This window comes from Lepidothrix coronata, unplaced genomic scaffold (assembly GCF_001604755.1).
Source record: "Lepidothrix coronata isolate B3197 unplaced genomic scaffold, Lepidothrix_coronata-1.0 Scaffold173, whole genome shotgun sequence".
Classification (NCBI taxonomy): domain Eukaryota; kingdom Metazoa; phylum Chordata; class Aves; order Passeriformes; family Pipridae; genus Lepidothrix; species Lepidothrix coronata.
This window is the reverse complement of record NW_016690353.1, coordinates 736041-748974: the sequence shown is the minus strand read 5'-3', so window position 1 is coordinate 748974 and position 12934 is coordinate 736041.

The following is a 12934-nucleotide window of genomic DNA, read 5'->3' as shown; positions in this document are numbered from 1 at the left end:
ATATTTCCTCCAGTGCTTGAGTTCAGCCATTCTCAGTTTAAAACTGCTGGATGGGGAAAAGGTAAAATTAAAGAAATCAATCCTTCATGCATGGAGGCATTTTGGGGTTGGAAATTGTGATTTATCAACCCCAAGACAGAAGAGGTCAGTATTATGGAAGAAGGTGGAGAAGGCTGGTGGATGGGGGAGAAGGATGGGGTGGGACTTTTGAGATTTGGGGCAGCGAAGAGGAACATGTCAGGATTTAACCCTTCCTCATAAAATCAGCAATATTCCCAAATAGGCAGCTCTTGGTCTTTTTGTGCCAAATTTCCTCAGGAAATCTTAAGTTCCATAAGTCTTCTTTTTTTTCGTAGAGGAAAGTTGGGGATGGTCCCAGCTGGCTTTGCAGAGGGGGACACAACCTGTCCCACGGGCCCTCCAGCCCTACTGACCACCAGGCACCAGAGATGTGCCCAGGGAGCCTCCCTGGCTCCATCCCAGGACACAGAGTGAGGCATCCTGGTGCTGGGACATCCCAGCAAGGTGGTTACGGAGAGGAATTTCCCAGATGATGTCAAAGGACCAGTTCGAGGAGTGGGAAAGGTGGGACATCGCCCCTGGAGTGAAGCTGATGATCCTACAAACAGAGCCTGGAGCCAGGGAAATCTGCAGGACCCAAAGGAAGAGGAGGAGAAGGTGACCTCCTTGCTGATTCCATGCCCAGGGTGAGGTCAGGGTGAACCTGGCTGTGGAAAATACACAGGGATCTGGACATGAGGGACGAGGCTCCTGCTCCGAATTGCCACATCCAAGCTGCCTTTGATGGTCTCAGTTTCCCTCTCCTCGCACTTTTTGGAGGCAGAAGGTGTTTTTTCACCTCTGTCTGTCCTCACCTGCAGAGCTTCAGCTCAAACACAGCTTGGGAGGAGGTGCTAAGGTGGTGCCAAGGCTGTTTGCCAGCCTGCCCAGCAGCGAGGAGCCGGTTTGACAGCCAGGAATGACAGGGAAGGAGGAGAATCACAACGGGCTGCCTGCCCTGGGAGCACGGCAAGACACTGGGGGTGTCCGTGGATTTTATCTGAAACACCTGGTCACCGGCTGGAGATGAATGAGGAGCACTCAGCAGAACCCAATTCCCTGTTCCAGGGAGTGTTTTAGTGGATAAAATCTTGAAAATTTGCCTTCTCCCTCCTGGTGCCAGGGGTGGAACATTTTGGGGTCTTTGTACATCACTTAGAGAGGGGTTGTTCTCCAGGCTCTTACTGGCACCTCCTGGGAAAGTGGCATTTGCAGGGATGGAACCAATCAGAAATAATCATAATTTTTATTATATTAATAACAATTCTTATTATTGTTAAGGTACTGGTGCCAGTAACTGCTCTAAGTTAGAACTGAAGGTGGCAGTGGAGGGGGTGACAGGGACTGTCTCAATGGGGTTTGTCCTCTGCCCTGCTTTCACAGGACCATCTCAAAGCCTTCCATCAGTGGTGGGGACAAAAGATGGTCTTCCAGGGACAGCAGCAAGGCCAGACTGAGTGTCCTACAGGAGCTGAGCAATTCCCTCATCCAGCAGGGATGTTGCCACCCACCAGCCTTCCAGGGGAATTTTTGCAGTGAATTATCAGTTTCCTGGAGTTCTTGGCTCCAAGCTGGCACTGAGGAGTTGTGGAGCCCTTCGTTGCAACCTTCATGTGCAAAAAAAGGGTCAGCTCTGCATGCCTGAGCTTTTCCTGATGGAAACCCATCTCCCCCAGGAATTCCCAGCTAGGGGTGGCCAGCTGGTCTCACAGGAGACAGGTGAGAGGAAATACAGGCATGAAGGTGGTGGGCAGTGTTGGATGGAGCCCTTGCTCACCACCCACCACTTCTGGCTTTCACTATTCTCAGTGATTAATATGATTAATTATTATCGTGATTAATACTATGAATTATTATCCTCATCAGCCACCGCTCCTCCCCCCTGTGCTGGCATCCATGTGCTCTGAAAGCAAATTTGCTTTTCAAGGAGGCTTAAAAACGTGCACTTGAAGAGGAAGGCAATAGACCCAACTCGTTTACACAAACAAGCAGGAGAACAGGCTTGTCACATTCCAGGCGTGTTTCCCCCAGCCCACAGCCCCCTCCCGCTCCCCTAAAGGAAAAGGTGGGGTTTTTTATCAAAGAAATCCAGCATGGAAAGCTCCCCATCTACAGCAATCCAGAGGGAAATCTATTTGTGGGGAGATCTGGTTGTATTTGGGCTCCCAAAGTAATTTTTCAGTCCTTGCCTTGCTTTGAAGCACGAAGTGAGAGGGGTTGAATTTTTGATCCCCAAATAGCAGCTGCTTGGAGGGCTGTCATCATCTCAATCTCTTCCATGAGAAACATGGGACAGCCCCTGTCCTGTCTGGGAAATTGTTTAGTGCCCAAAAAACAGCAGCTGTTGGAGAATGGTCCTGGGTCCACGCTCGCCGGGAAGACTCCAGTGAATCCCACCAGCACCCTACTGATGCTCCCCCAGGACATCTTGCTCTGAGGTCCCACAGGGGAGCCTCAGCCTTGCTTTTCTGGACTGGGGAAGAGCAAATCCAGGAGGGAAATCAGATAAGGCACATTCCTGGGTGCACATTGCTGATGTGAGTTAATGCCCACACTTGACCGAGGAGCTGCACAAACCCACTTGATTTATGGAGAGGAGGCACAGGCAGAGCGAGCCTGAGGAGGGTGTTTTCCCACTCCCCTGGTGCCCCTCGCCTGGGAGCTCGAGGAACAGTGACAATGTCTCTGTTGTGTGTGAAGTGCTGCACGAGAGAAAATGGGAAGTGCCAGGAGAGCGATAAGCGGAGTTCCAGCCGGGAAGGCAAACCCGGCGCGTGTCCATCACTCCTCGGCTCTTTATCAGCCACCCGGGCACTCTGGATGGAGGGATTCTGCCAGCTCAGGGCTTGCAGAGGAGTAAAGGCCCCAAAGCCAACAAGGGGGAAAGTAGTTTGTGGATCAATCTCACCCCACACCGCGGGGTTGTCCCTGCTTTGTCCCAGAGCCACCAGGAATGACGGATTTTCACCAGGTGCACCAGGTCTCCTTCACCCACCTCCTCACACCAACTTGGTTTTCTCTCCCTTTACTGGATACCTGGAAGAGAAAATTTTGGAAGTCATAACTATGTTCAGAGCACAGAATTCCAGGATGGCTTGGGTTGGGAGGGACCTTAAAGATCAGCTCCTTCCACCCCCTGCCATGGGCAGGGACACCTTCCACTGGACCAGGTTGCTTCCAGCCCCGTCCAACCTGGCCCTGGACACTTACAGGAATAGGGCAGCCATTTCTCTGGGCAACCTGTGCCAGTGTCCCATCCCTTTCATAGTCAGGAATTTTTTCCTCATATCTAATTTAAATCCCTCCTCTTTCAGTTTAAGTGAAAGAGGACACTTCGATAGGTCTCATTTTGTGTAAGGGGAAACTGAGGCATGAAAAAACCAGAAGGACCTTCACTCCCAGGAGGTGCAGCCAAGCTTGAGCATGGACTGGAAGCTCCTGGGGTGATGCTTGACCTTCCCTGAGGGAAATTTCTTTGCCTTCTCACCGCAGGCCAGAGGGGCAATTCATGAAAAGCCCCGTTGGGATCCAGCCCTGACCGGTGAGATTTGGGGCTGTTTATTTTCTGACCCCCAGAGAAACTGGGGTCACAGCAAGGACTCAGAACCATCAGAAACACAAGCTACCAAATCCCATGTGTTCCCTGCCTCAGTGTCCCCACCTCCAGTGGGATGAACTCTGCTTTTGTCCCCCCACCTCAGCAGAAATCCCAGGGGAATGCTGTGATTTCTCCCACCACCTGAGCCAGCAGTGCAGCTCTGGCAGCTCTGGGTGTTCCTCAGCCGTGCTGCCGAAATCTGCCCTCACTTTGCTCTCAAGCACAGCCCAAGGTGCTGAGATTATCACCCCAAACCTGCTGCCTTGGGTTGTGCTGCTATCACTCAGACATACCAGCCCCCTGAGTGCTGCCTTTGTCCAGCCCAGCCTGGAGTTTCCTGGCTTGCTGCTTGTTTATGCATGTTTCCTCCTCAGAGGTGACTCAAGGCTCAGGTATTCAAGAATTTGGTCATGACTGAGCTCAGACACCTTCCCAGCACTGGCAGGGACTTCTGAAGTCCTCACTGCAGTGTCCAAGTTCCCACTACCCAGGGCTATGGAATGGATTCCCCTGTCCCGGGCCTTTGCACCCTGGAATGATGGACAAACTTGCAAGGTCTGGTGACCCCAACACGTGCCTTGACCCCAGAGGGAGGTTTTGGGTGGTGGGGCCAGGGCAGAGACATCATACACACGTCTGACTTCATGGGGACATCCAGCTTGAGGAGGAAAGAGTAGCTCCATGTTCTGTAGGGTCAAGTTGGCTGGGGGTGGGAGCCCTGAAGTTTTGGGGCTCAGTTTGGGTCTGCCCTGGTATAGGGATGGTGTGGGACGTGGGAACAAGGTCCTGCACTGGATTGATTGCTCCTTGACATGCTCCCACAATTAGTCTCTGTGAAGACCATTCAGAGCCAGATCCACCCATCGAAGAGCAGGAGTTTGGCTGAGGTGCCTCAGCTGGGAGTTGGGCACTTTCTGGAGTCCCAACACTTCCAGGGACCAAACAGTCCATCTGAACTGCAGAATTCCAAGGATTGTCACAAACAAACATGAGCTGAATACAGGCACAGCTGCCCAGGGCCCGAAATCCAGGAGGGTGGATCCAAACTGAGCCTGATGTAAAGGGTCTCCTCTAATTCACAGGAGCACATCATGCCATGGAGATGCCAACCAGGTGAGACACAGCCTACAGATGGCACAGCAGCCACGAGAGACACTGGCACAGGTTGCCCAGAGAAGCTGTGGCTCCCCCTGGATCCCTGGAAGTGTCCAAGGCCAGGTTGGACAGGGCTTGGAGCAACCTGGGCTAGTGGAAGGTGTCCCTGCCCATGGCAAGGAGTGGGACTGGATGATCTTTAAGGTCTCTCCCAACCCAAACCATTCTAAGATGAGGTAAACTGAGGCACCAGCTTGCAGGCAGCTCCATCCTGGAGGCTCCTGTTCACCTGCTGAAGGAGGGATTTCCTACAGGCATGACCAGGGCTGAGGGAGCACAGCACGAAAGTCCCCTCAAAACCCTGGGAAAAAGCACTTTGCTGGCTAAATCCGTCCCGTTGGGTCCAAACACGTGTATATCCCACCTGGATGAGAGATGGGAAATACGTTAGGAAAGGAGGGACACTCAAAGGTGTTCTGCGTGTTCAGGTGGGAACACGTCCTAGTGGTCTTCAGTGGGAGATCCAAGGATCCCCCTCAGCCCTGGAGAAACCCCAGCTTGCCCTTGTAGGCAGCTCATCCATAAAATCGGACACCCAGGCACAACCCCTCTGTGTTCCGGCCCCAAACGTCCGCCCGTCACCTTTTAATCCCCAGCCTTTGACCTTCCGCCTTTGTGCGGCCGAGCCACAAACGCCCGTGTTAAGGCAACAAGGAAATGACCCGCAGTCTGATCCCCCTGATCCCTCCTTCCCCTCCCGGGACGGGCCATGTCCCCCGGCAGCGGGTCCCTAATCCCTCGGCCACCGCAGGTCACGGAGGGACGGTCCCCACCGAGCATCCATCGAGGGGTGGGGACCCGCCCGAGCGCCGAAAAAGAGCTGTCCTGCCCCAAATTCCCTTCGGGGCAGAGATGGAAGGCGAGGAATGAAAGGCGGGCGGGATGCTTTTTGCTCCTTCATGTCTAGGGTCACTGCTCCATCTAGTGTTGGAAATGTCCCTTCGGGGACAGACCAGCAGCCTGGAAAACGGGAGGCTGGAGCCCTTTTGGAGGCACAAAAAGCCCCGGTGACTTTTTTCTTCTCTGCTTTCCGCTTCTTTTTTTTTTTTTTTTTTTTCCAGGAAGAGTTTTTTTTTTCTTTTATACATCCCCAAAGCTTTGCCGGGGGATCCACAAAGGGGTGATGGAAGGGGTCGGAGGGTCTGATCATATGCAGGCCCCCAAGGGTGGGCAGTTTATTCCCACCCACACATCTCACATGTGACACCCCAAACTCCAAATGAAGCTGCCGTGGTCCAGGAGCAACCAGGAAAACCCTTTGGGAAAAGCTGCTGCCCCAGAGTGGAGGAATTCATGGAGACCAGCGGGAATGTCATTGGTAGGGATCAGAGTTAACACCTTGTCACCGTGGGAAGGCAGATGTGCCTCTCTCCAAGGTATTTGGGCAGGAGGGATTATCTCGACCTCTCTGCGCCCAGTAAACCTTGTAGGTGCCTCAGACCAACCTGGGAGCAAGATTTTATGAATTTTTGGGGTAAAAAACTGGCTCTTTTTTCTAAAACAGCTCCAAATGATCGTTTTTGGGCCACCTGGGTCTGCGGGTTCAGCAGTTCCTGGGTTACCATCCCTGGAAAAAACCACAGGCTGTGGGAAAGAGAGAAGAAGGGGCTCTTGTCCAGCACCTTTCCAGAGCTGGATCATTTTGATCCTGCTCCAGGAGAAACAGGAGCAGGTCACACCGTGGGGCACCCAAACTGCAGAGGTGATGCTGGGAACCAAATGTGCCTTCTCCAGTCAGCAGGGTGAGATGGGCTGTGTTGGGGCAACTTTGGGCACAGCTCTGGTTTGAAACATCCCTGAAAGTGTCCAAGGCCAGGTTGGATGGGGCTTGGAGCAACCTGGGACAGTAGAAGGTGTCCCTGCCCATGGCAGGGGGTGGGACTGGATGATCTTTAAGGTCCCCTCCAACTCAAACCCCTCTGGGATTCCATGACCTCCTTCAAAACCTGTCCCAGCTGCCAGGATAGAGCCAGGAGTGATGGCTTTTGGTTTGATGGAACCTTTCAGCCACCACAGAAACAAGAAGAGCCTCCAAACCCAGGGACAGGCAGGGCAGGACCAGAGGTCCCTCCTGTCCTGGGGTTACAGGATAACTCAGTGGGGAAGGGACCTCAGGAGGTCTCTAGTGCAACCTCTTGCCCAAAACACAGCAAGAGGTCAGGTCAGACCACGTGGTGCAGGATTTCACCCAGATGTGTCTTGAAGCCTTCAAGGATGGAGAAGTCACAGCTCTCTGGTCAGGACTTCACTGCTGGTGCTTGGGACAACAGTGTGAGAACGTTGGAGGTGCCCTGCTCCCAAAGAGCAGCCCTGATCCCCATTAACAAAGCATGTGGCTTCATCCCTACTGGTCTTAACTGGTTTTGTCGCTAAAACCACAGCCATCCCCACCTTTGAGTCTCCCTCCCAGCAGCACCAGCAATCTCCATCACCTGCTGAGGTCATCTATCCAGGCATTTCCCCTTCCCCTCTCTGATTTAGCCCAGGTTTCACATCCCCCACGTGCTGCACCAGCCCAAAAACTGCTGAGAGGCAATTTCAGAGCAAATGGGCCAGTGTTCATCCTCATCTTAGAATCACCACCATCATCATCATTTGGGTTGGAAGAGACCTCAAAGATCATCCAGTTCAACCCCCTACTACGGGCAGGGACACCTCCCACCATACCAGGTTGCTCCAACCTGGCCTTGGACACTTCCAGGGATCCAGGGGGAGCCACAGCTTCTCTGGGCAACCTGTGCCAGGGCCTCCCCACCCTCACAGGGAAGGATTTCTTCCAAATCTCTGATCTAAACCTACTCTTTTTCAGTTTGAAGCCATTCCCCCTTGCCCCAGGCTGGAGACACTGATCCCAGGAGCTCTCAGCCTCTGGAGCTGAGCCCTCTTCCTGGCTGAAATACCCACCAACATGCCCTGAAGACCCACCCTGCCCTTTATTTTATTCCTTATGCCAGTGAAGGGAGTGTGGATGGAGACATCTCTCTCTCATGGCAGGTGATCCTTGGCCAGCCATGTCCCAGCATCAGGAACGGGGTAGGGAATTTTGGGTTCCAGGTGTTTGGCAGCACACGATGTATCATCACTTCTCACTCTAAAAACAGGGAGACAGGGAGGAAAAGCAGCTGGAGCAGGAGCTGACAGGGTCCACAACCAGTGCACAAACCCCTCTGTGCATCCCATCTCCCTGTTCAGCCTCTCACACCTCCCCTCACATCTGCCCCGGTGCCACCAAGGATTTTAATCAGATCACACCTTAAAGACAGTTCACCCAGCCAGGGCTGCACCAGGAGGAGCTGAATGAGCTTTTGGCTTCCCCCCTGAATGCAATTTCCCAGCAAATGCTTATTTTGAATGGGAGGTTTGCCAAGGACATGAGATCTCCCAGCCCCTGGGTATTTATATCAGCATCACACACTCGGAATGCTCCGAGACAAGAAGTTACACAGAAAACCCCTTTTGTCCAGCAGCACAATCTGCTTTTTTGTTCCAAGGGGCCAAGACAATTGGGGCTGAGAAGTGCTACCTTAAGGCCCTTCCACCAGCCATGGACTTAATTCTGGGGAGAATAACTCCCTGCAGTTATTGCCATAAAGCAAGGCAGGGATTCAGAGAACGCTTTTCACTCGCCGATGCTGTTGGGGACCACCCAGGAGCCGGGAGGACAAAGCCACCCTCACACCCACTGTGAGGGGCACAGCCCACCTGGGGAGGTGGGGATGGATGCTCCTGCAGTGGTCCCCCCCCCATTTTGGGGCAGGGATGCAGGTCAGAGCCCCAGAGCATCCCAAAAGGGTGAGGCACGTGCAGAAGGGGACGGCGGCCTCGCTGGGGAGCCTCCGGTGTGTGTCCAAAGGCTGAGGGCAGAGGGAGTCATTTTTTTAGGCATCCACCTCTTCCCCAGCTGCTGTGCCCGTGCATCAGCTGCAGAGGTGTTTGCCAGCTAATGCATGCAAATCCATGCATGTAAATGTATAGAAATGTATTTTAAACGGGATGAAGAACATCGGCCCTTTCTTTCACAGCCGTCGTTTGGTTTCTACACACAAGGGGTGGGACTGGACAGTCCCCCCTTCTCCCATCCCCTTCTCCCATCCCCTTCTCCCATCCCCTTCTCCTCTGGATGCTCAGACACCAACTCCCTGACCCCACAAATAGCAACTGTCCAGAAACCTGAGTTAATTCCAACACAAACAAATCCCAGAGGAGGGCCGAGCCACATTCCCTGCCCTGGCTGTGTTGTTCCCAGTCCCCAGGGGATGGTTGACAGGAACACACCAACATTCCCACAAAATCTTCATCTTCCCCAGGTTGGGGTCCAGAGGGCACCTAAGTCTTGCCTGTGTGGCCTTGGGCTTGTCCCTGTCACCCTCCCGTCCCATATTTACACCAGGCTTAAGTCTGGTCTGAGAGTATAAGAAGGGCTGGATGGCTGCTCCCATATGGATTTCATCCAGTGTTCAGGAAGGACATTTTCCTGGATTGGGCTGAAATGATCCTACAGAATAATCCTATGGAGGGGACGCACACCAACCACAACAGCCCTCCCCAATTTCAGAAAGTAATCTGAGGGAAAAAAAGCAGAAAAAGAGGGAAAAACATGTTGATTAGGGAATGTGGACTATCAAAAGGTTGTCTGAGATTCCAGAGTGAATCTCCATTGCAGAGAAATAAGGACAAATCATCCAGGCTGTGTCTGTGTGCCCATCCTCCCCATCCCAAAACAACATAGGAAGCAGTTCAGCCTCAGCATTAAACACAGGGAGGTCTCTGGGATCACTGGAGCCCTGCAGACCTCCTAAAATTTAATATCTGGGGAGGGAGAGATGCACAAACCAGGGCAGCAGGGGAAGGGGAGGCTGCTCAGTCCCTCTATTAGACCCTGGAGAACCCATCTCCCGAAATTCCAGGTGCTGGGGTTGGATTCAGGCACTGCTGAGCATCCAGTGGGTCCCATCCCCGGCTTCTCAAACCCACTGCTGCCATCTGCTGCAAGAGGCCTCCCTGGGAGCCCAAAGCCACAAAAAATTGGGGCTGGAAAACCTTTTCTGGAGCCTTTTTTTGGAGTTTTTCCCCTGTTACAGGTTGAACAGGTGTCCGTGCTTCAGTTTACCTGCAGGAAGAGTCTATCCCGATAAAAAACATGGATCCACACGTTCTGATTTCAAGCACCAGCTGCACCTTGAATTGGCCAGCAGTTACTTTATCAGATGTTTGCTCTTTTTAAAATATTAACATACCACAGGCAGCTCCTTCATTCCCCCTCCAGGAGGAAATACAAATGGGACAAACGGGACAAATCCTTCCCTGTGAGCACATAACTCATGGAAAGCCAAACGAGAGGAAAAAGGCCACGTTTGATGCTGTTTCTCCCTGGAGAAGAGCAGTCAAAACATTCCAACTCGGCATTTTTTTGAACTGCCTGTTGGTTTTACTTTTTCCCCCTCTTCTTCCCCAATTTTCCATGGTTTCCTACTTGATCTCCAGCCAGCCATGGGCAGAATGTGCCCCCTGGCATTGCAAAGAGAGCTGCCAGTCGTTACTATTTGGCTCCAAATTTAAATTTTCTCGGGAATTTTGCTTTTGCTCTCGTTTCAGCTTGGAAAGAGTACCAAAAAAAAAATAAAAATTAAAAGAAACAAACAAACAAAAAAAAAAAAAAAAAAGGAGAAGAAATGAAACCACAAAAAACTTCTCACAGCAGAGCAAGTCCTGCCCTTGCCCTTGCCCTGCTCTAATGGAAGGGATCAAGGACTTAAAAAAACATTCCTTGAAACGAGGGGAGCAGCCAGAATCACCCCAGCACAGCTTCCAGTCCCCTGCAAACGGGATTGGACCTGGTGGGAGCTCAAAACAGGATTCAGGAGCTTCCTTGGGTACCAGGGGGAAAATCAGGATGATGGTTTCTGGTTTAGGAGATGCCCTGAGGACAAGTGTTCTGGAAAGCTCTTCAGTTCAGAACGTCTTGGAGCAGCTGGTGGAGGGATTTCAAGCCAAGGAAACTCGCTGCTGTAGTTTGTTCCTTGGAAAATAAGGATTTGGGCCCAGACTCCTCCCAGGAGGTGCTGAATGGAGCAGCTGAAGTCAGTCTGAGCTCCTCTGCAGGAGCCAGAGGGGTGGAGGAGCTTCCAGGGTGACTCAGACTCAGGATTTTATGGATCAACATCCTGTGATGGCCAGCTGGGACTTCTCCTCACCAAAAGGCACAGTCTGCACCCAAGGAGAGAGGCCTTTCAGAGGACTGGAGCCTAGAAGAGCAATTCCTAGAAGAGAAATTCCGGGTGGTGCATCCCAAGCTCACGTCTTCCCCTCTGCTGAAGCCCCCAGCCAACCTTCCCTCCTAGACCAGGGGCAAAACAGCCCTACAACAAGACTTATCCCCACCTGACCTTCATCTCCATGCCCCAGCCAAGTGACCCATCCCAAATCTACATCCCCACCATGCCCATGAGGGGCTCTGCTGGTCCCTGGGTTTTGGGCTCAGGGAAGGGTGGGGATGTTTTGGCAGCTCTGGCATCAGTGACAGCATTATCTGTTGGGTGCTCAGCTCCCACCAGGGTGAGTTTTCAAAGGTTCCAGAGCTTATTATTAAAATCCTGATTCATTATATTGCCTTTGTAACTGCATCATGGGCTTAAATGTTAATTGCCATCTATTTCTCCCGGATAAATCCCAGCTGTTTCCCTAGAGATAAGCCCTGAAAATGTAAAGGGAAGTGAGGGTTTGTTCAAGGGATGGCAGAAATCCAGAGGACTGATTTTAGCAGGGGGTGGGCACAGGTTTTACCCTGTATTCCTGGGATGGGATAAAAAGGACACACCAGGATCCCAACCCTTGGCCAGCCCTTGCCCTGGGAACTGATAGATCAAGTCCTTCCTCTCTGCCCTGTGGTTTTGGGCAAGGGGATGTCCTTGCTCATGATTCCCTGGCTGCAGAGACCTCTCGAGACCCTCATTTGTGATGTTTGCAGGTTCCAAACCGTGGGACTGATGAATTTTATGGCCAACCCACGGCAGATCTTCTCCTGCTTCTGCCAGGGCTGCTCGGAGCCACAGTTGGACTAAAACTCCTGGAGGGCTTTTTCCTCCTGGGAACTCCGATGGATCTCTAGGAACTTTCAGCACTGACCTCATCTGCAGTAAATAGAAAGGTGTTCAGGCACTACTGCACCACACAAGCCATAGGTCTTGGCCAATTCACACTCGAATTTGCCTTTGACTTCAGAAGATTTGCCTTGGGTTGGAGAAACATTTCATGACCCATCTCATGGGAGCCCACAAACCAGGTTTGCTGAGGCTGCTGGGTGAGCCCATCCTGCCATCCTTGCAGACCCTTTGCCCCGTGCTCAGGGCAAGAAGGGGGAAAAGTTCTCAGGTCTGGGTTTGTGGGATGGTGTGAGAACCTTGAAACAGAGAGAGGGATCCTGGGGACAGCTCTGAGAGCTCTCAGATCTCACCTGAGCTCTGCATAATGGCAGGTGAAGAATGTCAGCCCAGGATCTCTCCCATCCCTCCAGTGTTCTCTTTCTTCTGCTGACACACAGATCTGCAAAAGGAGGTTGTAGATGCCCCATCCCTGGAAATGTTCAAGGTCAGGTTGGGCTCTGAGCAATCTCATCTGGCTGAAGGTGTCCCTGCTCACTGCAGGGTTGGATTGGATGTTCTTTAAAGGTCCCAAACCATTCCATGGTTCTATGATAAAAGGGAATTAACTTGGCAGGGGATTGCTATCTCACAGAGATGAAAAATGGGATTAAATTACCCTGTTCTGCAGTAACTTGGACATTCCTCACCTTTTCCCTTCCTTTCTGCACCACACCTTTCTCCCAACTCCAAACCCTTCCCTGTGGTCCTTCCTCCAGCGTCTCCTGACTCCAACTCCTTCTGCCTTGCAAACCTTGCTGCAAACAAACCCTCCCACACTGGCATTCCTCCCTCCTGCCCTTACTCCAGTCCCTGTTCTCCTGCAACGTGCATCCTCAGATTCCCAGAAAAACGACGCCGGGCGAACAAAACTCTCCAAGGTGACATTTTTCCCAGCCTGGAAACAGAAGCTGGATCCCGACAGCCGCCGTCTGGGTGGTGGTTTTTTTTTTTTTCTCCATCCCACAGGTGTCCAGTGGGG